We start from the raw sequence: 26001 nt of genomic DNA, 5'->3' as shown, positions 1-26001 counted from the left end.
TGTTCCAGCGACTTTTAAAGCATCAAAAGCAGGGACTTATGAAATCCCAGGGTGCAGCCTACCAGCTGGACCATGTTCCCGATGATGGGCACAAATGCCTTTATTTTTCATTTCAATCGCGTTCTGATCTCCCTCTCTCCCTCCCACCCCATCCGAGATAAAAACAGTCGCTCTGTCCCGCAAATGCGTTGTGAAATGTAATTTTCATCTCAGCTCCCTGCTGCCCGCTTGGAAAATGTGGAGCGCAATCCCAAAGGGAAGCGTCAATGCACCAAAAATGGAAAGGCTGTTATGGCTGGAGTCCAAATCGGGGAGTTTCTTGCAGTTCGCTTCCCTATTGTAAGCAGACCTGAAATGTCAACTCTAATTGAGGTAAAGTCTGCTGAAGACTTTTTCTCCTCTTAAAAAGAAATGCAACAGTGATGAAACAGCTTTTGGTCCTGGAACAATAAATATTTAATATAGTCTTTTGAATTTTTTTTTTTTTTTGGCTTACTGAGGAAAATAAGCCAAATCTGAAGGCATCTAGAGTTTTGTTTTCTTTCTTTCTTTCTTTCTTTCTTTCTTTCTTTCTTTCTTTCTTTCTTTCTTTCTTTCTTTCTTTCTCTTTGTCTCTCTTTCTCTCTTTCCTCCTTTCCTCCTTTCTTTCTTTCCTCCCTCCCTCCCTCTTTCTTTCTTTCTTTCTTTCTTTCTTTCTTTCTTTCTTTCTTTCTTTCTTTCTTTCTTTCTTTCTCTTTTTCTCTTTCTCCCTCCCTCCCTCCCTCCCTCCTTCCTTCCTTCCTTCCTTCCTTCCTTCCTTCCTTCCTTCCTTCCTTCCTTCCTTCTTTCTTTCTTTCTTTCTTTCTTTCTTTCTTTCTTTCTTTCTTTCNAAAAAAACTAATGATAATTTCATGTTTGAAGGGGCAGGTTGGGAAACGGGTTTTCATAGGTTAGCCTCTGAGGTCTTCCTCCTAATTAACATCTGGACCTGCATCACAAAACTATACTCAGTTTTCTTTGCTTAAGTGGGTCTCTGTCACGTCTTTAGGTTGAACTTGGAAAAAAGGAAGGAATGCAAAACCAGTTCTTTACTCTTAATAGCATAAGTGTCTGTGATTCCAGGGCCAGCTTCAAAGAACCATATTGTATTGTTTAACAATTAGGTTGTTAATTTGTTTAATTTTAATTTGTTTAAATTTATGTTAAAAGGGAGTTAAAGCGCGTTATGGACTTGGTTATTTAAATAGTTGGTTAATGTTAGTTAGATTATGATTATTATATTTGTAACCATGTGTTCAGCTCTGGGAAGTGGGGGAGAGGGAGGGGTGGGTTTGGGGTGGGTATGGGGGTTTATATTGTAATTTTTATAAAACGTTTAATTAAAAAAGAAAGAAAGAAAGTGTTCCACCTGGCATCCTAAGTCTCGGGCTGGGTCCTCTGAGCTCTTCAAGAAATCCTCAAAAGCACCATGGCTGAATAATTAACTAAATAGGAAGGGTCTTTGATGCTGTCTGAGCTTTGTGGTTTTGTTGCAAGTGTTTCATTACCCCAACTAGGTAACATCCTCACTGCTAACATCATGATGATGTTACCTAGTTGGGTAACGAAATGCCTGCAAGAAAACAACCAAGCTCATTTCAGCCCTGACTACAAATATTCTCTTTTATTCAACTAAATGTAAAAAAGGGGAGTTTTGAAATTCTAGAACTTCCTGGGGTTTTTTTTTTTCACACCTCAGTTTTGTTAAACTTGTTTCGTTCATCTATTTTTCCCCTTTTGTTAACATGTATAAAGAGACGCCTACACACAAGTAACAATACAGTGGAAATTTTGATATCAAGTAATTTAGCTTAAGACTGAAACCTTTGTTACATGACAAATACCCTGATGGGTGCTCTTCCTTCACTGCCTCACTTCCAATGTTATGTATACTTTTGAATGAAAAAGCCCAATAGTCATAATTCTCGTAGTGTTAATATCCTAAACTGTAACTGATATTGACAGAATATCTACTTTTTTCTCTCTCCTTCTCTATATTCAATACTCTATGGCACCTAAATAATAGAACGTTAAGGATGTAGATATTTTGCAGGTATTGAAATAGTATAATTGTCTAATCAAGATTTATAATAGCGCAATAAAAAGGGAAAGTAAAAAAACAATGTTATCCCCATTCCTACCTAAGGAAAATCAAGGTTACATGGATGTGAAACCTCTGAAGCTCTTCCACTGAAATCCTTGGGATTCAAAATGGCATAACATTAAATAGATTGTATAGGTTAGGATGATGGCATGGCCTCCACAATCATTTAGCTGTCAATTCTTGCCCTTTGGGCTACTGTAAGTTTCCATTCTGTTCTATAATGAATTTTCTACCATCCCTTAGCGCTATTAAAACAAACCTTGTTTTAAAAGTCCCCACCAAATGAAGGAAAAATACTGCTGGAATAGCCTATTCAGAATTTCAGAATTTCTCCAACTCTTATTTATTTAATAATTATGGAGCATATGATTATGGTAATAAGTTGAGTTTGGATCTATACACATTAACCATGCATTTTAATGATCTGATTATACAAACTCGAGATACGATAGATTTAATCTGGAGATGAAGAAGTTCTGCAAGCTGTCGAGATACAAAAGAAAAATGCATGGAGGAAAACTGTAGGAAATCATCAGGGGATGCTAATGAAGCAAATAGAACCAAGTATAATAAAACCTGGAACAGCACACCTGAATGCACAAATGTTGTTGAACAATATTAAACAATGCAAACTTTTGCTAGAGTTTTTTTTTTACACAGACTTCCTGCTTTCCAGATACTTTGGAGTACAGGTCACCTGATCCCTACTTAACCTAAAACATTGGAAGGGCATCCAATTCATGAAAGTTGCTATACTAACACAACATATGTAGCAGAAATTGCTGGGAGAATGAATGTTGAATTTGTTAAACCCTTCCTTCCTTCCTTCCTTCCTTCCTTCCTTCCTTCCTTCCTTCCTTCCTTCCTTCCTTCCTTCCTTCCTTCCTTCCTTCCTTCCTTCCTTCCTTCCTTCCTTCCCTGAATCAGTAAAAGTCTGATTGTAATATACTTTACCTAATCTATTTATCCTACTTCTTCTGTTTTTATCAGGTCTGATTTGTAACCTGCCACTGCACATTTAATGTTGGCACATATGGTTCAGGTAATTAGATTTCTCTTTTTGGCTGCTTGAAGTTTCCGTTTTTAAAACTTCTTATAAAAATACGTATTTTAGAACATACAGACAAAGGCACTATTTCATATTTAGGTACGTGTGGAGGGAAAACCACAGTCAGTGGGTCTTTTTAATTATTCCAAGCAACAAGCAATTATTTTGTGCAGAACCCTAGAAAATTAGATGATACTTAAATTGAGAGCTGGAGAGGAAAAGGAAGCTTAATTGTACTGACCAAAAAAATATGCAAAAAGACTGTGTCTTTGGGAGTAATTTCGAGGTAAGCAAAGCCAGGGGTGCATTCAGTGGGGAGAAACTCTGGATATTTATTTAACAAATATTTACTTACATAATTACTGTATTGGAAAAAAAATATATGGCTGGCCATTTTGCAAATCTGATTTCTTTTTCCTACTTTCCTCCTAGGACAGTGATGGCGAACCTTTTAGAGACCGAGTGCCCAAACTGCAACCCAAAACCCACTTATGCATCGTCGAGTGCCGGGTGGGCGTGGCCAATCAGGTGGGCATGGCTGCGGTGGTAACAGCAGACTGGGTGGGACTAAAAAGTTCAATCAATCAATTCCAACTTTGCAAGATCTTTTTTTTTCCGCGAGAAGTTGACATTGACTGATTGAACCTTTTTTTTTTTTTTGCACACGGCGGTGGAGGCCTAAAGCGAAAATGTTTTATAAAACCCAGCTGAAGGCCTAGGACTGGGGCGACGGCGCGCGTGCCCACAGAGAGGGCTCTGAGTGCCGCCTCTGGCACCCGTGCCGTAGGTTTGCCACCACTGTCCTAGGAGCTCATGGTTGCACTGCACTTCTTTCTTCCAGTTTTCTCTGCAACAATAATTTTGTAAAATAGGTTAGGCTGATTGAGAGAGACGGGGTAGGGTAGGGACTCGGCTGCTGAGTCAAGAAATCAGAGAGATGAAGGAGAATTGAATCCTAACCCTAACCTTAACCTTAACCCTAACCCTAACCCTAATCCTAAGGGATGCGATGGCTCGGCGGTTAAAAATGCTGAGCTTGTCAGCTGGCAAGCTAACAGCCTGGGTTCGTGACCCAGCACCGCACGACAGGTTGAGCTCCTGTTCCTGCCTCAAGTCCTGTCCACCTAGCAATTCGCAAGCATGTGAGTAGATAAATAGGTACCATTTCAGTGGGAAGGCAACAGTGTTCTGTGCATCTTGGCATATAGTCATGCTGACCACATGACCACAGAAATGTCTTTGGACAACACTGGCTCCCTTGGCAAAGAAATGGAGATGAGCACTGCCCCCTAGAGGCAGACATGACTGGACAGGGAATCCTTTACCTTTAACAGGGCCCTTAAAGAATCCTTTACCTTTAACAGGGCCCTTAAAGTATAAAATACTTCTGCTTATAGCTGAGCTGTATTACTGGGACTTGACTGCGCTGCTGCAGGAGATGGGTTTGTTTCCTAATGCAATTTAAGGTGCTGATTGTCATCTATCAAGGATAGATGGGACTTGGGTATCTTCAAAAGTAGAATCTGCCCATCCAAGACTTGCAAACAGAGAATACCTCTTGAATGTCCCCACAAGGTAGGAGGTCCAGAGAAAGAGTGGGGTGGAAGCAAGCATGTCCCCTCCTTTCTGGTATTCTTAAATTTCTCATTAATACATTAATTCTTTTTTGGAAGGCCTTTGGGGGACCACACTACTTTGTCTGATGTGACACCACAAATGAGCACGAATACAGGATATCATTGTATTATTATAATTAGTATAATGATGGAATCACCATTCTGTACTTGTTCAATGGAATCATTTAGTGTTGAGCATGGTATCGGTCAACCTAGAGTTCTCCCCTCGGGCACAAAAGATCAGGCTCAAACTTGTTGTTGTTGTTGTTGTTGTTGTTAGTTGCGAAGTCGTGTCCGACCCACCGTGACCCCATGGACAACGTTCCTCCAGGCCTTCCTGTCCTCTACCATCTTCTGGAGTCCATTGAAGCTCACGCCTGCTGCTTCAGTGACTCCATCCAGCCACCTCATTCTCCGTTGTCCCCTTCTTCTTCTATTGCCCTCAATCTTTCCCAGCATCAGGCTCTTCTCCAGTGAGTCCTTCCTTCTCATTAGGTGGCCAAAGTACTTGAGTTTCAACTTCAGGATCTGGTCTTCTAAAGAGCAGTCGGGGTTGATCTCCTCTAGGACTGACCAGTTTGAACGCCTTGCAGTCCAGGGGACTTGCAGGAATCTTCTCCAGCACCAGAGTTCAAAGGCCTCAATTCTTTGGCGCTCCGCCTTTCTTATGGTCCAACTTTCACAGCCATACATTGCAACTGGGAAAACCATGGCCTTGTTTAATTACCCTACCTCTCTTTATGTGAAGACCCAGCTCTCTGGAAAAGGCTCTAATGCTGGGATAGCTGAGAAACAAGTAGTGAAAGATGATAGTGCTGCATCTGGAAATGACTTCAGGCTACTTAATCCAATACCATACATAATGGTTTAAGGTCGAGGCTTACTTGACCTGGCGAGGCACTCTGGACCAGTTGAACAATAGTCTGAAAAGGAATACTGTATATCCTAGAAAACAGCTCAGATGGTCTTGAATATGACTCCATCAAGAGGTCCCTCTGGGTTCTCCTAGGAGAAGTACATTTTTTTTACAAACCAACGGAATGATGTTATTTATGACACTAGAAAGCTTTGCTCAGTACCTGAAGGAATCAGGTCTCACCTTATGGCCCATTGGCGCAGTTCCATTGATAGTGATTTATACAGGAGGCATTCTTGATCAATTTATACTGCTTAGCACTGTGACATTGTTTTGCCATCACTTCTCAGGCCCAGCTTGAAATAAATCACCAGGTATTTATCATGATTATTCTTGGAATTCCAGAAAATTTACTATCTGAGTCCAGCCACTCTGTAGCTTAAAAGCCCACATTGCATTTTCCCCTGATACATCTTGAAAGGTTCCTGTCTGTTTTTCAAAGTACTGTTAAAGAGGGAGAGGATTTTTTTTAAAAAACAGTAGTGCCTTCAATGTCAACGCAAAACATATTCCTCTCTTCCTTTTATCCCCCGCTCTTTTCCCTCCCAAGGACTTGTGGGGAGAGATAAAAATATCTGGATGTGAGAATCTGGAGAGGCTTTTCAATAATAGTAATGGAGCCTGTCAGAAGAGTGTAGCTCGGGTCAAAAAGTCTGCTTTGGGAAGTGATAGGACTATTTCTTCCACCCCTTGATGAATTGTGGTGTCACCTGAGAGTTAGGCTGGGCAGTGGAGAACTTCACCTCCTACCCCGGGAAGAGCCCAATGATCAGTCTTCTGTCTTCTCTGATGGGAGCAAACAACATCAGGAGTGATACAGTGCCCAACTCTACTTTCTCCTTTTCAAAAGTTTTCTTCACCAGACCAAGTTCACTGGTTCTGCTTTTGACCTCACTCTCAAGAGGATATACCTTTCAAAGTCCTTTCAAATGACTTTCAGCAATCTTTTGGAGATTACATTGTTCCTATTCCTATGAGCCCTGGTGGCGCAGTGGTTAGAAGGCAGTACTGCAGGCTACTTCTGCTGACTGCCGGCTGCCAGCAGTTCGGTAGTTCGATTCTCACCAGCTCAAGGTTGACTTAGCCTTCCATCCTTCCGAGGTCAGTAAAAGGAGGACCCAGATTGTTGGGGGCAATAGGCTGACTCTATAAACTGCTTAGAGAGTGCTGTATAGCACTGTGAAGCGGTATATATACGTCTAGGTGCTATTGCTATTCATTAAATTTCTACACTATCCATCTGAGTAACATAAAACCATGTAAACATTTGAATTAGATGCAAATTGAAAACAGAGTTAAGAACAAGTATTAAAATGTGTGTCTGGGAAGGAAAACAAGATTCCTATATCATGGAAGATGAAGTGGCCCAGCAAAGAAAAATCTTGTCCTACTTTTCAAAATGGCTGGATTGCTGTGGTGCCATCCAGTGGGGAGGAGAATTTAGAGCTACATGAAAACCTTAAATTGTGTTGGAGGCTGTTTATAGATTCCCCTCTCTCCCTCCAAGATGGTATGATAAGGCCAGCAGGATGCCTCGTTTCTGCTTCTGCTTTTTTTTTTTTAGTTTAGTTTTTATCTCATCTTCCTTTTTTACTTTTCCAGTTTTACTACTGCCATAAATCTATTTAGTGGATTTTTACTCTGAGTTACAATTTCTACTTAGGTTGTCTATTATTTTTTTTAGTACTAATTAGCTAAAATCCTTCCCTCAATGCTCTGATCAACTCTCTGGATGGGGGAAAGAAAAGGTCAAGTGATTTCCAGACATTTAGACTTCCAGCCTAACAAAATGGTCCCAAATTCTTGATCTTAACAACCTCGCCTTGTAGTTGCAGGCAGCTTGGTTTTACTTATACTGTATTTTATTAGAGGGGGACAATTTTTTCCCCTTTAGATTGGAAAATCTAGCACAGCTGTGCTCTTATTCCATCACTATTTCCACTCATCAATTGGCCAGGAGGAACATAATTCATAATTTAGAGCAAAGCACAACACAGCTCCCTGTGAGGGGCAGAGCCCACGCTGATCATCCACCTGCCCGCATAGCAGATTTTGAACAAGGTCTTCCAGCAGTGTTTTCTGCTAAAGAAAAAATAACAATCTCTTGTCGATATTCCATGCAACCAGATCAGGAGCTCCTGTGATGACAAAATGAGACCTGCATTTGGGGACAGTTTTTTGCTTACTGCTTGTTGTATTACAGCTTTGTCTAGAATCCACAGTGGGTCTCAAAAGTGCATTTTCAAAAGGCAACTGGACTGGGTTTTTTTCCCCCCTGCCTGAGGACAAAGAAGTAAACGAGGGATCCTTGGTGTTTTCTGAGCTTGCTTGTTTTCTTGCAGACGTTTTGTTACCCAAACTAGCTAACATCATCAGGACTGATGTTACCTAGTCTGGGTAATGAAACGTCTGCAAGAAAACAAGTCGAGCTCAGACAGCACTAAGGAACCCTCATTTCAACCCTGAACTATATGTATTCTCCTTTATTGGAGAAGTAAACATTGCTCCCCCTTCATGGATTACTGCCTTGTCGTGGCAAAGGGGCTTGCGTCACTCAATGAAGCTATGAGCTATGCCGTGCAGGGCCACCCAAGACGGACAAGTCATAGCAGAGAGTTCTGACAAAATGTGATCCACTGGAGAAGGAAATGGCAACCCACTCCAGTTTCTTTGCCATGAAAACCCCATGGACAGTACCAAAAGGCAAAAAGATATGACGCTGGAAGATGAGCCCCTCAGATCGGAAGGTGTCCAATATGTTATTGGGGAAGAGCAGAGGGCTAGTACTAGTAGCGCCAGAAAGAGTGAAGCGACTGGGCCAAAGCTGAAAGGATGCTCAGCTGTGGAAAGGCTGAGTGCCAAAGAATTGAGGCCTTTGAACTATGGTGCTGGAGAAGACTCCTGCGAGTCCCCTGGACTGCAAGGTGATCAAACTGGTCAGTCCTAGAGGAGATCAACCCTGACTGCTCCTTAGAAGGCCAGATGCTGAAGTTGAAACTCAATTACTTTGGCCAGCTAATGAGAAGGAAGGACTCACTGGAGAAGAGCCTGATGCTGGGAAAGATGGAGGGCAAGAGAAGAAGGGGACGACAGAGAATGAGGTGGCTGGATGGAGTCACTGAAACAGTAGGCGTGAGCTTAAATGGACTCCAGAAGATGGTAGAGGACAGGAAGGCCTGGAGGAACGTTGTCCATGGGGTCGCAATGGGTCAGACACGACTTCGCAACTAACAACAAACATTTCTCTTCTCATGCAACAAGATTCATCAGTTGTGATGGGGGGGGGGGTGTTGGAAGGATAGACCTATTCCCCACCATCACCACAGCAACTGATGAAGCTTCTTGCATGAGAAGTAAAATGTTTTCTTCTCCTTCCTCAGTGGGAAAAAAAAGTTCAGTTGCCAGTTTTGAAAAAGCAACTATGACCTGGATGACTGAGAATCTCCACAGACATGCAGATGAGTGTTTTCCAAGCTTGGCAGCGTTGAAGATGTGTGGCCTTCAACTCCTAGAATTCGCCGGCCAGCTTGCGTTTGTTAAACCCTGATGTAGATCCCCGTTCTTGATCATATTTCTAACTACTGCCGTTAAGTCAATGATTTTTCCATGCAATATCTTTTTGAGATTCTTGAAAACTAATTGGGGAGACACTCATATTAGCTAGAGAGGAGCACACTATAATGTCTCTAAATCTGTTCAGCATAGGGTAATTATCAGAGTTTACTTAAATATGGCTTGAAAGTAAAAGCTATTACAAAATTGGGGCCCACCATCACGTGTGGTTCTTGAAATGCATGTAACTCAATTTCTGCTTGGATCATTGCTTTAAACGGGGTGGTGATGGAAATTACATGCAGGAGCACAACGAATGGGAAACCATGGGCTGGGTGTCAGTTAATATTTTCAGATGTTCTTGATTAAGACAGTTGCATTGGTAGTAACGTTCTCGGATGGCCAAGCGTGTCATTATTCCCTGGGAACAAATTAAAGAGAGACTTTATCTGCAGCGGCAGCCTTCATTTTCTTTCCTGCAAGGTTGTAAAATAAGCAGAACAAAACACTGCACATTAAAGTAATAATAATAGTAGTAGTAGTAGTAGTAGTAGTAGTAATAATAATAATAATAATAATAATAATAATCATAATCATAATCATAATCATAATCATAATCATAATCATAATAATAAAGTTGAAAGGGACCTTGGAGGTCTTCTAGTCCAACCCCCTGCTCAGGCAGGAGACCCTATACCATTTCAGGCAAGTAGCTGTCCAGTCTCTTCATAAAAACTTCCAGTGTTGGAGCATTCACCGCTTCTGGAGGCAGGTTGTTCCACTGGTTAATTGTTCTCACTATCAGGAAGTTTCTCCTTAGTTCTAGGTTGCTTCTCTCCTTGATTAGCTTCCATCTGTTGCTTCTTGTCCTGCCTTCAGGCGCCTTGGAGAATAGCTTGACTCCCTCTTCTTTGGGGCAGCCCCTGAGATATTGGAAGGCTGCTATCATGTCCCCCCTCATCCTTCTCTTCATTAAACTGGACATACCCAATTGCAGCAACCGTTCCTTATATGTTTTAGCCTCCAGTCCCCTAATCCTCTTTGTTGCTCTTCTCTGTACTCTTTCTAGAGTCTCAGCATCTTTTTTACATCGTGGTGACCAAAACTGGATGCAGTATTCCAAGTGTGGCCTTACCAGGGCATTGTAAAGTGGTATTAATACATCACGTGATCTTGATTCTATCCCTCTGTTAATGCAGCCTAGCACTGTATTGGCAGCTGCAGCACATATTTAAATGATTGTCCACTAGGATTCCGAGTCTTGGGCTTGGGCTGGGTGACTTGGTTGGGAAGTGTTCCTTTCCTATCTCCCCAAATATTACGTGATGGACATGGACACAACCTTTTTGAAAACCACGGGCAGGCTGGAGCCCTTTTGCCTCATTGTTCATCAGTCTTTCTTTTCTTCTCTTTTCTTTTCTTTTTAAATGTCTATGGAGATTCTCAGTCATCCAAATCATGGTTGTCCCAAAGGTGCTTTTTCAAAAGGGAACTGGACTTTCCTTGAAAATGTTTTGCTTCTCATCCAAAAAAGCTTCTTCAGTTCTGACACAATGGTGGAGGATGGAAGAATTTATATTCCTTGCAGTCATCTGGTCCTTAGTACTCTTTCTGAGAATCGTTGAGGCTGCTTGGAGGTTTAACTGTCCCCTCAGGGCCACCTGAATAGTGCAAATGGGTGATGGAACCTTTTTTGGAACTGCTGAAAGGATTGTGTTGCAAACAGGAGATAGGTAGTGTCGTATCCCTCCCCCCTTTGTTGAGAGAGGGCTGTTCAGTCTTAATGTAGACCACATTTCTCTGTTCAGTATGTGGCAGAACATTCCGTGCTAACATCGGTCTCATCAGCCATCTACGGACACACCGCTGATGGCCCATAATCCATAAGATGTCAAGGTCTTCATCGAAATCGATGGACGAAGAACAAAGACCAGGGGTAGTCAACCTTGGCTCTTTTATGACTCGTGGACTTCAACTCCCAGAATTCCTGAGCCAGCTAAAAGAACCAAGGTTGACTACCACTGATGTAGACGGTCTCTTTGACCCCTCTTTAAAAGCCTCTTTCTTTTTTTAACTGTTAACGCTGCAGCAAGAAGAGGAACAGATTGATTTGACATCATAAGATAGCTGAAAAAACCAGCCAGCATGCTCTCCGTTCCTCAGAGGCAGGAGACATAAGTTTTAGATTAAAAAGAAGCCTCATAATCATCCTTTTTTTTAAAAAAAGAAAGAAAAGAAAAGAAGGCTTTTTCTTTCCCACTCTATTTTCATTTCTTAGAAGCATCAAAGCCTTGCTTTGAAAGGAAAAGAGATGTGTGCAGGTGTGCCAAACACCTGTAAATGTGCTGTTCCCCCCACCCTTTTTTTCCTTCCCAAACGATAGGCAAATAACTTAGTGAATTTAGCATCAGGCTGACAGCCTCTCTTGCTTAAGTTACTTTAATTGGCAGGAAGCTCGGGAAATGAACCTTTGCCTTGTGAGCTCAGCATTTATATAAATCATGCAAAGAAATCAACAAAATAGTGCAAGACAGGTCCATATTCACCATCTTCTGCCGATAGGCTGACCTTTGGAAAGGGCCAATTATCACTGAAATTAGAGGCAAACTAGTATCCCTATTTCTTAAATTTCAAACAAGGGTCTGGCCTTTTTCAGGGTGAGTTGCTTGTTGCTCCCCCTCCTTCGATGACAATTCACACCCCAAAACATGTGCAGTTGAGACAGAACTATTGTGACTCAGGGGTCTCGCCTTGAGAAAGGGGTTGGACTAGAACAGAGGCCCCCAAGTTTTCTAGGTTGGAGGCCCACAGGGAAAGGAAGGGGGAGGCATGGGGCCACGTGCGTGCGTGTGATGCAAATGAGGGTGGCGTGAGTGCATGCTCGATGCTGGGGGCGGGACTAGCGCCTGCACGATGCTATGGATAAGGCTAGCGCCTGCACAAAGCTACAGGCAAGGCTAGCACCCACAGGAAGCTAGCAGTGGGGCTAGCGTCTGCATAAAGCTGCAGGCAGCGCGAGCGCCTGCATGATACTGGGAACTAGCTACCACCCATATGATGCTCGGGCAGGGCTAGCACCCACACAACACTAACACCACTGCTAGCGTGAGTGGGGGGGAGTGTGCGCATACACATGTGTGCACTGGTCAGCTATTCACGCGGCCCAGTGGCCAAGAGGCCACGGCCCGGTAGTGGGCCACGGCTCACAGGTTGGGGACCTCTGGACTAGAAGACCTTGGCAGTCCCTTCCAGCCCTATGGTTCTATGAAATACTGCACAATGGCAGACAGTGAGGTGGAGACTCACACCGTGCAATAATTCCAATCAGAAAAGGAGAAGGGAAACTTAGTTAACTTAATTGGTTACTTAATCTACTGAATGCTATAGGCTGACAATGATTAGAAACAGGCTTAAGTTAGATCCAAATTTATTGCAGGACATCCTATTCCTGTTGACAAAATCAACAATTAAATCTGTTTTTTACTGTGACTTTTTTCATGTCCTTTATTTAATTACACTGAAAAAGAAAAGACAATCTATCATCTGTCTGTCTGTCTGTCTGTCTGTCTGTCTGTCTGTCTGTCTGTCTGTCTGTCTGTCTGTCTGTCTGTCTGTCTATCTATCTATCTATCTATCTATCTATCTATCTATCTATCTATCTATATCTACCTACCTATCTATCCTTTCATTTCTCCCTTTCTCAAAAATGCCAATAAAGAATGACCATTTTTCATTGTAGCTGTACATAAATAATTTATGTCTACAGGCAACTTGTTCATGAGTCACTAGTAACATCAGGCCTTGAATCCATTAGTAACTGGCGCCATAAATTTCTTTTTTTTTCCTAGTGTTAACGGACTAGTTTAGCAATAAAAAAGGCATGAAGAACTCATCAATTTTCATGGGAGTAGGTATGTAGTTAAAAAAGACTCAGGACATCTGAAAACATTACAGCCGGTTTCATACTCAATATGACTTCTCCCCAGAAGTTATCACTAAAACATAGACTTGAACGAAGCTTTCATTTCCCTGCATCTTTAATACCAAAACGATTTTGCTTATTGATTGCTCTAACCCAACTGGGTCCAAGCGAAAAGGTTTAATTTGGAACAGGTTGCGCCTGAGGTGGGCCTTTTCCTTATTGCATTGGATGAAGGAAGAAAACCCGCCTCTACACTTTTAGAGTTAAGTAAAATAAATCATGCTCTGCCCCAAGCAATGAGCTGGTTGTTAGAACATTTATTTATTTTTATTATATTTATTGATGATGCCAATTTATATAGCCACCCATCTCGCAGTTGCAAGGCTGGATGGCAAACTTAGGATGAAAACCAGCAAAACAACAGCAAGAAACAATAACGCTAATAGCAAAAATAATACAACAATACTATCCTCCAGCAATTCAGTGAGCTAAAAACCACCATCTACACAGCTGATGTAGAACGTGTGTGCTGCTGACCCATTTCACTTGTAGCCTTACATTGTGTGTTGCTTGTATATCCTACAATGCCATAAAAATAGCTTTCTTATTTCCCATGCAAGGGGGGGGACTTTCTGTCTTCAGGGAAGTGGGTTAAAAGATTAGAAGATGATTAAGGGACTGGAGACTAAAGCATACAACGAATGGTTGCAGGACCTGGGTGTGACTAGCCTAAAGATGCTGAGACTCTAGAAAGAGTACAGAGAAGAGCAACAAAGATGATCAGGGGACTGGAGGCTAAAGCATATAAGGAACAGTTGCTGGAATTGGGTAAGTCTAGTTTAATGAAGAGAAGGACGATGGGGGACATGATAGCAGTGTTCCAATATCTCAGGGGCTGCCCCAAAGAAGAGGGAGTCAAGCTATTCTCCAAAGCGCCTGAAGGCAGGACAAGAAGCAACGGATGGAAACTAATCAAGGAGAGAAGCAACCTAGAACTAAGGAGAAACTTCCTGACAGTTAGAACAATTAACCAGTGGAACAACCTGCCTCCAGAAACGGTGAATGCTCCAACACTGGAAGTTTTTAAGAAGAGACTGGACAGCCATTTGTCCGAAATGGTATAGGGTTTCCTGCCTGAGCAGGGNGAGAAACTTCCTGACAGTTAGAACAATTAACCAGTGGAACAACCTGCCTCCAGAAGCGGTGAATGCTCCAACACTGGAAGTTTTTAAGAAGAGACTGGACAGCCATTTGTCCGAAATGGTATAGGGTTTCCTGCCTGAGCAGGGGGTTGGACTAGATGACCTCCAAGGTCCCTTCCAACTTTATCATTATTATTATTATCATTAGAAGAAAAGAACAGGGTGGGGGGTGGGGCAGGGGGGAGGCATGATTGCTGTCTTCCATTACTTGAGGGAGGAGGAGAACAACCTACACACCAAAGCAGGTGAGGGCAGGATAAAAAGGAACAGGTGGAAGCTTATCAAAGAGAGATCCAACCTAGAATCAAGAAGAAATTTCCTGACAGTTCCATTAATCAATGGAACAGCTTGCCTCATGAAGTTGCGGATGCTCCAACATTGGAGGTTTTCAAAAAAGAGATTGGACAGCCCTTTGTCCAGAATGATATAGGGTCTCCTGCTTGAGCAAGGCTTGGACTAGAAGACCTCCAAGATCTCTTCCAACCCTTTTATTCTATGGTCTGGTCTTTCCATGTGCAGATGCCACTTCATTTGGGTGAGATGAAGCCATCTTCTGCCTGTTTAGAAGACGAGTGAGTGTGTGCCTCACTTTGTACGTGGTCTTCAAAGGTGTGCATTGCTAAAAGCGTCATCAAATGCATTTCCTGGCTTGTAGTGCATTTAATCTGCTTCCCTTTCCTTTTTCCATTTCCGGTGCGGGAAGAATCCAGAGAAAGAAATATTTTGGGAAATATTTAAAAGGCAGAATATATTTCCCTAAAGGATTTTAAAGGCAGAAACTATCCCCTCCCCCGCCAAGTCTCTCTGCCCCAGACGGAAACCAGGTCTGCAGAAATGCAGATGTGATAATCTTGTCAGAAAGACTGGAGTCAGGAAACTGGGATTAGGAAGAAAGATCTCTAGAATCAACAGTCCCTCTCATCAAAAATCCAACAGTCATCAGCCACAGCTCCAGGGAAGCAGGATATGACCTTTGGGACATAATAGGATTAACCCACCCTGATCAGAATACCAGAAAGGCACACTCAGACTCAGGTCAAAGTTCATGCCACAGGAACAACTCCAAACAAAAGCTCAAGAAGGTATAAAAATCCACCACTCTCTATTACATGTGGACAGGTTTTTTCCAGAGTCATCTTTCTGTCTGGCTCTCCTCTCCAATAAACTGCAACCTTCTTTCTAAAGCAGTCTCCATGTTGTTTATTCCCAGCTTGGACTGGATCCTGATGAAGATTTTTCTTTCAACAGTGGCATAATTGTAATGGGTTTTTTTTGGGGGGGGGGGCTAGAAATCCTCCCTCTCTGAGCACACAGGAGGAGACAAGCAGATACGTTGATCCTACAGCAAGGAGCTAAGAAAAACGTGTCCTTAGATTGTTTCAGACACTCTTGTGCTGGAGTAAGCAATGAAGTTATTTGCTCAGCTTCACCCCCAGCTAAGCTATTCAAGTGTGAGACACTCTGTCCCCTTCAGCAGAGTAATTAGGTACATGACATATACCGTCAGGTGTCTGACTGACAAGAAAATGTATTATACTGTACATGGATTTGATGTCACATTCAGAGATAATAAGGGACTTTGATTGATGGCATCTTTCAGAGAGCCTTTTTTTTGCCATGCAAACGTTTCTCAATCCCTATTTAATTGTCCTCTTTTTTTGGGGGGTGTTTCTCATTGTACCCTTCAGCTAGGTGTCAAGCACATCTGGGCAGCTGTATGGGATTAAAAAAAAATCCAGCCACATTTCTAAAAGGAAATGTGTTTTGGGATGGGGATGGGCTGGATCTATTTTCTTTAAATGTATATATTTGAAAAGAAGTTGCTGCAAAACAGGGCAATCCAGGGCCAGGAGGGCTGTGTGAAATCTCGATTCCCAGCTTTGATCCAAACGAGATTTGATGGTTTCCGAATTGAGTTGAGTCTTCCAATCGAATCTCTAAATTGAGTTACAGTGTCAGATTGAATAAGGTGTCTCCAAATTGCTCTGGAAAGATTGGAAGGAGATTCAGAAATCTGATGGAACATAAATTGACTCTCCCACTGTCAACCTTGTTGAGTTGAGATTGCAAATTTGAATAGATTCTTTTTACTGTTAGTTCTCGAAGCAGAACCGGTTTGCCACTGATGGGAGCATCCCTGACGTTCTAGGTGTTGACTTTAGTCAAGTACTTTAAATCCATTTTTCCCACCTGGGAACTCTGAGTGTAAAATAGAAAACTCTCTCTACACTCGTAGCTTTTCTCACATTTGAAAGTGCTAAGCTTAATCTAATGGCTAAAATGTTGGATGCAGACTGCATCAGCTGTTCTCTCTCAATGCAACCTGTCTTATTGGTTTTTGTTATGATAATAGAACAGAACAAAACAGAACAGAACAGAACAGAACAGAACAGAATAGAATAGAATAGAATAGAATAGAATAGAATAGAATAGAATAGAATAGAATAGAGCTGGAAGGGACCTTGGAGATCTTCTAGTCCAGCCCCCCGCTCAAACAGAAGAACCTATACCATTTCAGACAAATGACTGTCTAGCCCAGGGGTGTCAAACTGCCGGCCCGTGGGCCGGACGCGTCATCTGGAAGCTGCGCCCACCCCATTGCCGGTAATGACAAAACTCTCCCGATACGTCTCACGACGTCACGTGACGTCGCGAGTTTGACATGTCTGGTCTAACCTCTTCTTTAAAATCTCCAGTGATGGAGTACACACGATTTCTGGAGGCAAGCTGTTCCACTGGTTAATTGTCCTCACTGTCAGCAAGTTTCTTCTTAAATAAAATGAGAGAAGGTCATCGCATGCAGGGATTCAAGCTGGCAACATGCCTGATCAGTGCCCAACCTGCTGATGTCTAGATCCACCTTCCTGCCTTTTTAAAACCTTGATCTACAGTCAAGATCACGTGAAGTGTTAGTACCACTTTACAATGCCTTAGTATGGCCACACTTGGAATACTGCATCCCATTCTGGTCACCACAACATAAAAAAAAATGTTGAGACCCTGGAAACAGTGCAGAGAAGTTGCTGGTATGATACTGTGTGAACATCTACCGATAGTGACTAATTGCTATACGGTACTTGCATGTATTTACTGAAATTCAATTTACGTAAGTGGTCTTCTCAGGATCCCAGGAACAATTGCAGCATTTATTTCCAACTCCTAAATCCGATTAATGATGATGTGGCATCGAGTCATTTTCTACTCCTAGGGACCACATAGATTTTCTCCATGATAATTCATCTCTGACCTTGAACAGCACGGTGGCCTAGTGGTGAAGATGGTCGCCTGCCACTCAGAAGGTTGAGAGTTTAGTCCTAGGTAGCAGCAGATGTTTCTCTCCAAGGGCACAATGCAAAAAAATAAAATAAAAAAAGTCCGTGAACTCTGCGTGGAATCTGGAAGGGCACCTGGCCAGTAAATGCTCAGCTCCATTCAGTCATTCTAATTCTACCCCAAATTAAGGGATTACAGTGTCGTGAGAAGGGAGTTTTAATCTACTTCTGACCTGGTCTTTCAGATCTTCCAAAGCTTCTTGTTGGTCCTCCTCTTCTTCCCTTCCCTTTCACTTTTCCCCACTTTTCAGCCACATTATATGCGTCTGAAGTAGGTTAATTTGAGCCTGTCCATTTGTGCCTTGACTGAGAAATCCGGTTTGATTTGTTCAACGATCGATTGGTTTGTTTTCTTGGGGTTCTCAGGAGTCTTCTCCAACCCCAAACGCATCAATATTCCTTCTTTGCTGCTTCTTCAAAATCCCCCTTTTGATTTCACAGAGTGTTACAGGGAATACCAAAATCTACTACTTGTTAGTAGTGTTTGGCAAGCTTCAATTCTTATAGTGTGAAAAAAAGGAGAAGAAAGGATATTTCTCCAAGCTTCATTTTTATAAGGTCCAGGCATATGTGCCTGCTGAGGTTTTTTTTTTTTTTTAAATAAATCATTACACTTTAAAAATGTTAATATTTTTAGCAAGAAACTGATGGCACTTTATTTATTAGCAGTAGGGACACATCCTCCTCAAAGAATTAGCTCACCATGTTGCATACAGGAGAAAAAAATGGGAAATGGAACAAATCAATCAATCAATCTCTCTGTTTAACAGAATAAAAGTGAGATTAGGAGAATATATTAATGATGGGAAGTGTTAGGGTTTGTGTTTAATATAGTACAGAACAAAGGCACAAAGGTTGCATTTGTTTTCCCCCGCACAAAACTGTTTTATTGTACAAAATGAAACTCCTATCTTTCTCTCCTATCTTCCTACGATTGTAAGTTTACAACTCTTGTATCTCTATCCTTATTTAATTTATACATTTTTTTATCGCCATGTTTCTATTTCTAGGTTAATGCTATGTTTTCTTATCTTCTTATCTTAACTATTTCTTCTTTAAATTTTTCTTTTTCTTCCCAAATCTTCAGCTCTGGCAATCAAGAATTGTTTTTTTTTTTGTTATCTAAAAACTGCTTTTGAGGCGCTTGCTTTTGGGTTGAAGTTTCCATTTAGAATAATAGGGTTGGAAGAGGCTTTGGAGATTTTTTTAGTTCAACTCTCTGCTCAAGCAGGAGACCCTATATCAGTGGTGGTGAACCTTTTAGAGACCGAGTGCCCAAAATGCAACCCAAAACCCACTTATTTATTGCAAAGTGCAGGGCCACATCAGCACTGTGGTGCTCTCAGGTGGAGCAGAGGAGCGTGGCCCACTGGGTGGGCATGGCCACTGGGTGGGCATAGCTGTGGTGATCACGGCAGACTGGGTGGGCGTGGCCAGGGTGGGTGGGCAGGGACCAGGCTGGCGGGGACCAGTCCCAGGGGGCCAATGCCGCTTGCTTGCTCACTTCCTGCCCCATTGCTTCCAAACGCCGCATGCTCGCTACTCTGGCAAACTATGCTGGGGCGACAGTGTGCATGGCCCACAGAGAGGGGTCTGAGTGCTGCCTCTGGCACACATGCCATAGGTTTGCCACCACTGCCCTATATCATTCTGAACAAATGGCTGTCCAATTCTCTTCTTGAAAACCTCCAGTGATGGAGCACCCACAACTTCTGGAGGCGAGCCGTTCCACAGATTAATTGTTCTCACTGTCAGAAAACTTCTCCTTAGGTCTAGGTTGGACCTCTCCTTGATAAACTTCCATCTGTTACTTCTTGTCCTGTTACTTCTTGATTGTGCATTAACAGTTCATGTGGATATGATGACATTTGTCAATGATTTGAAGGGAGAGCCCATAGAAGTAAGCTAAAAGTGCATTTTAACTTACAAGAAGGCAGATTCTGGTTGAATGTTATAAATAATTTCCTAATAGTAAGATCAGTTCAGCAGTGAAACCACTCCTGCTCACAGATGTTGAGTTCCTTTTACGTGGACGTGTTCAACAATTTATTTACATTTAATAGGAATCTTATTGAAATGCCTTCGCTTGGATTTATGAAGTAGGGGGTTGGACCTGATGTATTTATTTATTAGATTTATTTGCCGCCTATCTCTCTTTGAGATGATAGTCTAAATTGCCCCTCCCAACTCACAATTTGTAATTACTTAGGATGCTACTCAAAACTCAAGTATAGTCCTGAACTATAGATAGATAGATAGATAGATAGATAGATAGATGGATAGATAGATAGATAGATAGATAGATAGATAGATAGATAGATAGATAGATAGATAGATGGATGGATGGATGGATGGATGGATGGATGGATGGATGGATGGATGGATGGATAGACGGACGGACGGACGGACGGACAGACGGACAGATAGATAGATACTGTATATTTAACTATTTATGTCAAGAGATTTTTGCAGGGACAGCACATAATTATGAAAGAATGAAAGTCATGTAATTATTTTTGGATAAACCAATCTGCCATCATAAGATGAAGAGAGATAAAAACTTATTTTAATGAGCTAACGTAAAATCCAAAAATTGAAATAGGAGCAGCTGCATTCATGCACAAAAAATGCATGTGGCTTCAGGGACCTCAGAGGCTAGACAGATGGACGTCAAAGGGAGCCTTGTTGTGCTGTGAACATGCTTTGAGTTCTCTTTTTAATGCCCATACATCAGCAGCTTAGCAATGCCCTGGACACCCTTGAGGTACCCACTAACTCTAATGATGCTTCAAAGGATGGTGCAAATATAGCTTCTTAATAGTTTAAGCAATCTTTACATACAACATAACCCTTTACATTTTCCCATAACAATTAACATGCTAATTTGACTATACCCAATTGGAAAATTTAGGCAGAAGACATGCAGAATTATAATAATATCCAATTAGGTTTTAAGGTTGGTTATGAATTGCTCATTTCACATCTAATTTGATGGCACGGTGGGCATTCTTATGAGGGAGTTGTTCCTAGTTGAGGAATGAACAAAGTTTTCATAATGTACTGGCATTTATTAGGGTCCAACTCAGGAATGCTACTGCAACTGATATCTGAAGATCCATTAATCTGACATATTCTTTTATTTCTTTTGCAAAAATAAAGTACATGTTCTCATGGTTGGTATCATGAAGTGCATAGACAATCAATACATCCTTGCTAAACAGCGTCTTACTAACCCTGTTGTTTGTTTTCATTTTTATCTGTTGACATCAAGCACAGGTTAGATCGATAAATAGATGATAGATAGATAGATAGATAGATAGATAGATAGATAGATAGATAGATAGATAGATAGATAGATAGATAGTAAATACTAAAGCTCTCTGAAAGAATCTAAACTACTAATGGTCAAAGTAAATTGGCAGTAGATAAGAATCAACAGAATTCAAGCTGGGCTGGATTAAGATCTCTTGTGGGTGCAAAGGGACTTGAGATTGATGACACGCTTGACCTCTCCCTCGGGCTCAGCCTGGTCATCTCCTACACATACCAAGAGAGGACAATTTTCTTGGTATCGCCCTTCCCTGCTGAATCACGATTGTGTCCAAAGAGATTGGTCAAGCAAATGAGCAGTGTTGACATTGATCAAAGATAGAAGTTGCTGGAGCTGCATAGGATATTTTTTTCCCAATGGACTTCTGAACAACGGTGATGATTTTGTAGTTTTTTTTAGTTGAGCTCTAAACTTGGTGATTTCATGGGAAAAAACGAAAGAAGGCAAGAGAAAAGGAGAATATGTTATAGGGCAGGGATAGGCAAGCTTTCCTCAAGATTTTGGTTCCATCCGTCTTGAATGTCTATTGGAAAAAGAGTGAAGGAGCTTAACACATGTGGAGGAAACCAATCTGCTTTCTCTCGATGTAGAAATATAGCAGTCAGTGGAGGTCACTTCTGATGCTCCAAGAATACTTCCATCTCTCTGCGTGTCTTAGCTGCAAAAGCAGGCTTAAGATACAGGAGGACCTGGACAGACTTGAACACTGGGCACTATCTAACAAAATGAAATTCAATGGTGAAAAAAGTAAGGTTCTACATTTAGGCAAGAAAAACCAAATGTACAGGTATAGTATAGGGGGTACCTTGCTCAATAGTAGCAACTGTGAGAGGGATCTCGGAGTCCTAGTGGACAATCACTTAAATATGAGCCAGCCGTGTGTTGCAGCTGCCAAAAAAGCCAACACAGTGCTGGGCTGCATTAACAGAGGGATAGAATCAAGATCACGTGAAGTATTAATACCACTTTACAATGCCTTGGTAAAGCCACACTTGGAATACTGCATCCAGTTTTGGTCACCACGATGTAAAAAAGACGTTGAGACTCTAGAAAGAGTACAGAGAAGAGCAACAAAGATGATTAGGGGACTGGAGGCTAAAACATATGAGGAACACTTGCTGGAACTGGGTATGTCTAGTTTAACGAAGAGAAGGATGAGGGGGGACATGATAGCAGGGTTCCAGTATCTCAGGGGCTGCCCCAAAGAAGAGGGAGTCAAGCTATTCTCCAAGGCACCTGAAGGCAGGACAAGAAGCAACGGATGGAAACTAATCAAGGAGAGAAGCAACCTAGAACTAAGGAGAAACTTCCTGACAGTTAGAACAATTAACCAGTGGAACAACCTGCCTCCAGAAGCAGTGAATGCTCCAACACTGGAAGTTTTTAAGAAGAGACTGGATGGCCATTTGTCCGAAATGGTGTAGGGTTTCCTGCCTGAGCAGGGGGTTGGACTCGATGACCTCCAAGGTCCCTTCCAACTTTATTATTATTATTATAAATCATCTCCTTTCATGTTTCTTTCCTCTTCCTCTTTTCAGGAAATCCCCTATAGACACATTACACAATATAACAACAGGCAATTGTGGGTTGAGGTCCACAGTTTAGGTTCTTGGCTTGTCAGGAGGCTACAAAATGATTTGGTGGTGCAGTTTTTCATTTTCTATTGAACAGTTTGGGGCTTTCCAGGTGCAAAATACAGGTTATTTTGCTACTCTTAAAACTGTCGAAGCAGAAGCACCAAGATCACATTGCTGAAAATCAATCATTTTGCTGCTAGATACTGAGTGCACAATCTTGGGACACAGCCAAGTTCAGAAATGGGAAGTGGCAGAGATGGAGCAGTAAGCTAGCAGGTGGCAGAAGTAAGTAGCAGCATTCAATATATGTTTTATGAGCAGTTGCTGTATGGAAGACCTTGTTCTCTTCAACATCTATCAGGGTTGTTTCAATACTCTTTTATTTTACACGACATTGCAGTATTAATGTACCTTATGGGAGAGCTAGGATTCCCCCCCCTTTTAACAGATGATACTATATGCAGCAGTTGAAGGTAGAAAAAAAAGGCTGTCTAGAGATAGCTAAGTATTTGGAAATGTAGCATCTATTTAAAGTATGGAATAAATCAAAGTGATAATCTCAGGAACATAGTACATAGTACCATTTGTTTGGTGATCATTCAAAGTTACAACAGCACTGAAAAAAGTAACTTATGACACGTTTCATACTTATGACCATGGCAGCATCCCCAGATCCAACTCTCCACCCAAGCAGGACACCCTATCCCATTTCAGACAAATAGTTGTCCAGTCTCTTCTTAAAAACCTCCAGTGTTGGAGCATCCATATCTTCTGGTGGCAAGTCATTCCACTGGTGAATTGTTCTGTTAGGAAATTTCTCCTAAGTTCTAGGTTGCTTCTCTCCTGGATTAGTTTCCATCTTTTGCTTCTTGTCCTGCCTTCAGGGGCTCTGGAGAATAGATTTTTCTTCAAAGCTCAGGATATTTCGCTGAAAAATAGTTTTTATCCCAGAGCTGTAACTATATTAAATACCCCTGTATAGTGCAACATTGAAGTGCAATAATAGGGGCAGCGCAATGGTGAATAGAATGTGAAGGATGTGTGTATATAATGTATGTTCTTATTTGTGGTTTTTACTTGTGTGTAGTGTGCACTGTGGACAGCACTTAATTTCGTTAATTTAATTTCGGGGGCTGGACTAGAAGGCCTCCAAGGTCCCTTCCAGCTCTATTCTATTCTATTCTATTCTATTCTATTCTATTCTATTCTATTCTATTCCATATAAAGATTCTATTCTGTTCTGTTCTGTTCTGTTCCGTTCCATATAAAGACTCTACTCTACTCTACTCTACTCTACTCTACTCTACTCTACTCTACTCTACTCTACTCTACTCTACTCTACTCTACTCTACTCTACTCTATTCTATTCTATTCTATTCTATTCTATTCTATTCTATTCTATTCTATTCTATATAAAGATTCTATTCTATTCTGTTCTGTTCTGTTCCGTTCCATATAAAGACTCTACTCTACTCTACTCTACTCTACTCTACTCTACTCTACTCTACTCTACTCTACTCTACTCTACTCTACTCTACTCTACTCTACTCTACTCTACTCTACTCTATAACACAGGTAATCGTGACAGTGACCCCTTGTTAGATTTGCTTGATAAAGGTTTGCCTTGCTCTGCCTCCCACCCATCCCAACTAGCACCATCGCAGAGATTCCCACAGTGTATGAAAGAGCAGTTAAATTAATCCTTAAGCGCGGTGTGAAATATTACCTGAACCCCGCTGTAAGTAAACTGCAGCAATATTCTATCATTTCAGTAGACTTTGTAAATTGTTTTTCTTCGGCACATTTGTGGGCTTTGACTGTTTTTAAATGTCCGTTTGTGGCAACAACAATGACCGGCTGTAAGAGCCTGTCTAAAAATAATCTCCTGATGTGCTACTCGATCAGAGACAAAACAAATAGACTAATGAAAATTGTGTAAAAGGGCATACACACTTGGACTCAGGAAACTGCGCACGCTGTTAGCTATAAATTTCCAGGGCAGAACATTTTTTCCTCTACCCCTCAAAAATAAGTATCGAGGCAGTAAAAGTTGCCACGATAAAACACGGTTATTTTTAGTAATAGGGGAGGACGAAAAGGGCAGTCCATCAAAATGCGCAGATTTACAGCACCAATTCAGACTTGCCCAGAATAGATGAGAACCTAAGGAAGTCAGGCTGGCCAAATTTCTTTTTGTATGACGTGATGAACTTCACAACTGTACAATGAGCCAATTCTGGTCAAATATGCCCAGGAAATGGGTAGAGTTGAAGGATGGTTTATACAGGAAAGAAAGGGGGAAAAACGTGTTTTGTAAGAAGCTGAGAAAAATGTAGGTGCAAATGGATATATCAGGAGAAGCTAGTACGGTGAGACAGATGGATATACATATAGTTGCTGGTGGTTGTTTTTATTTGTCTGAATTCATAAAGAGTGGAACAGAAGTTGGACAGAATTTGTGGCTGGCAAGATGAAAAAAATGGATGAAATTGCCTGCCCTTAACAACCGTATTCTTTGCCTTTTAAAGAAAAGCGAAAATGTATTGACTCCTTTTATTTTATAACAAGAGTTTTAAGAAGAAGAAGAAGAAGTTTAAGGTGTGTGGACTTCAGATCTCACAATTCCTCAGCCAGCATTGTCAAGTTGTCAAGTGTGAGGAACACGGCTTTAGGAAGCTAAAACAGGGCAGGTTTTTGGATTAGAAATGAATAAAGCATGTGGCACAATAGTAGAACATTTTACCTTTCCTCTTATTGGAGAAAAAACAGCTTAGGGCGGGGTAGGCAACCTTGGCTCTTTTATGACTCGTGGACTTCAACTCCCAGAATTCCTGAGCCAGCACAGCTGACTCAGGAATTCTGGGAGTTGAAGTCCACGAGTCATAAAAGAGCCAAGGTTGCCTACCCCTGGCTTAGGGTCTTCAATGTCTGCAGGGTTTTAGAGAGACAACTAATGAAAATTATTGCAATGCAAACCATGTGACTTACTGATCTATACAGGCAGTCCTCATTTAGCAACTGAAATTGGGATCGGCATTTGTTGGTTGTTAAGCGAAGCAGATGCTGAATGAAAAATTAAGGGAGTGCAACTGTGCTTATGGTAGACCCAAAACTAAGAATGACATCTATCAATTCATCCAAGCTGAGTTCCTTATTGTTTCACACCTACAGACAAAATCAGGATGCTTGTGCTTAGTTTGGTAAATTAGGCTTTATGCAGAATTAAGCAGTCTCTACTCAAATCACTTTATTACAGCTATATGGCCAGAAACTGTAAAATATCCAATTGTAGGCTACATACATACATAAATACATACATACATACATACATACATACATACATACATACATACATAAAAATGCACTGAGCATGATCTAGTGAC

This window comes from Protobothrops mucrosquamatus, unplaced genomic scaffold (genome assembly GCF_001527695.2).
Source record: "Protobothrops mucrosquamatus isolate PMUCROS unplaced genomic scaffold, P.Mucros_1.0 scaffold_25, whole genome shotgun sequence".
NCBI classification, from domain to species: Eukaryota; Metazoa; Chordata; class Lepidosauria; order Squamata; family Viperidae; genus Protobothrops; species Protobothrops mucrosquamatus.
Note: the sequence above shows the minus strand (reverse complement) of the source record.